Genomic DNA, 655 nt, shown 5'->3' on the forward strand with positions numbered 1-655 from the left:
CAGATCTAATGGAAGGAACAAGGCCTGTCGTTCAGGGTGGCGTCGTCTCTGTGTGTGTATGTGTGTGTGTGTGTGTATGTACCTAGTATTTACCTAGTTGTATTTTACGGGAAGGGGATCTATGCTCGTGGTAGCCCGTCTTTATATCTTATTTTATCTAAACAATCTTTAAATTCATGTATTGTTTTTGCACACACCACTTTCTCATCTAACTTGTTCCAAATGTCTATTACTCTGTGAGGAAAGCTATTCTTTTTCAGATCTCTTCTATAGCGTGTGTGTGTGTGTGTGTGTGTGTGTGTGTGTGTGTGTGTGTGTGTGTGTGTGTGTGTGTGTGTGTGTGTGTGTGTGTGTGTGTGTGTGTGTGTGTGTGTGTGTGTGTGTGTGTGTGTGTGTGTGTGTGTGTGTGTGTGTGTGTGTGTGTGTGTGTGTGTGTGTCTACATGGTTCCGTAACTTGTATGGGTGCGCTGCCTAGCACCTACGGGTTTCTGGAATTATCCGGCCAAGCTACGGACAATACAGTTTCCAAGTGTTTCGATGATTGTGTCGAAATGTTTAGTCACCAGCGGCGTCTCTTGGCCACCATACAGTGGTCAGCTTGTCTTGTGTTTGTTGTTGTGGGGTGTCGTGGGAGATGGAAGTGTGGAAATGCTT

This window comes from Oratosquilla oratoria, chromosome 39 (genome assembly GCF_046742065.1).
Source record: "Oratosquilla oratoria isolate Oo_2021 chromosome 39, ASM4674206v1, whole genome shotgun sequence".
NCBI lineage: Eukaryota > Metazoa > Arthropoda > Malacostraca > Stomatopoda > Squillidae > Oratosquilla > Oratosquilla oratoria.